At 41.5% G+C, this 867-nt stretch overlaps 1 pseudogene; it reads right to left on the bottom strand.

Moving 5' to 3' along the window:
* Positions 1-273: 273 nt before the first annotated feature.
* LOC122897031 lies at positions 274-428 on the bottom strand (annotated as a pseudogene).
* Between the last annotated feature and the right edge of the window lie 439 nt (positions 429-867).

Here is an 867-nt window from a genome sequence, read left to right as displayed (position 1 = left end):
AATGCTTCAGAACTTTCAAACTTCTGTGTAGCCACTATCATGATGATGCCTAACCTCCCCTTTCCCCCCGCTGAAATATCACCTAATATAGGATCATGGAAGTTCTTTCTGAGGATAGAGTTAATCACCAAAGAGTGTCCTAGCCACCATGAAGAAAGGACACTGTGTCTCTGAAGGCATATCAGATCTGCCGGGATTAAAGATTGAGATCAGTATCTTCAACTCAGCTTCTCATTTCTCCTGGCCATCGATGTTGATAATGCCTATTTGCATTCATACCAAGGCTCTTGAAATATCGTCTGTACTTACCTTTTACACTCTAGCAATCTGAGGTCAAAACTGACAAGTATACAGAAATCACTTTCTATTAGCAATAATCGCGCCTCGGATAAACCTCATTGGCTACGATACTGCCACTGCGCAAAGCTGAGAAAAAAAGTGATCCAAGACATCCTAATTATTTGATTGAATAGCTACTCATCATCCGTATCTCTAGGCCCCTCTCTGTCACATTAGATGTCCTTAGAGTTGTGAAATAAAGTTTGAAGAATTAGGGAGATGTTTCAAGGCAAGAGGCAAGAGATCACAAAGGAGAAGAGATCTAACTACATTATAATGGATGATGTGTCTCCATCAATTATTTATTTATTTATTAAAAGATGTCTTTGTTTATTAGATAGAGAGAGAGAGTGCATGAGCCGGCGGTGGGGCAGGGAGAGGGAGAGGGAGAGAATTTCAAGCAGACTCCCTGTTGTCTCGGGGCTCTATCTCATGACCCTGAGATCATGACCTGAGCCAAAATCAAGTCAGATGCTTAACTGACAGAGCCACTCAGGCAACCCCTACATCCATAATTTGAAAAGCAAA

Source organism: Neovison vison, chromosome 1 (genome assembly GCF_020171115.1).
Source record: "Neovison vison isolate M4711 chromosome 1, ASM_NN_V1, whole genome shotgun sequence".
Classification (NCBI taxonomy): domain Eukaryota; kingdom Metazoa; phylum Chordata; class Mammalia; order Carnivora; family Mustelidae; genus Neogale; species Neogale vison.
Note: the sequence above shows the minus strand (reverse complement) of the source record. Positions and strands in the feature narration are given on the sequence as shown.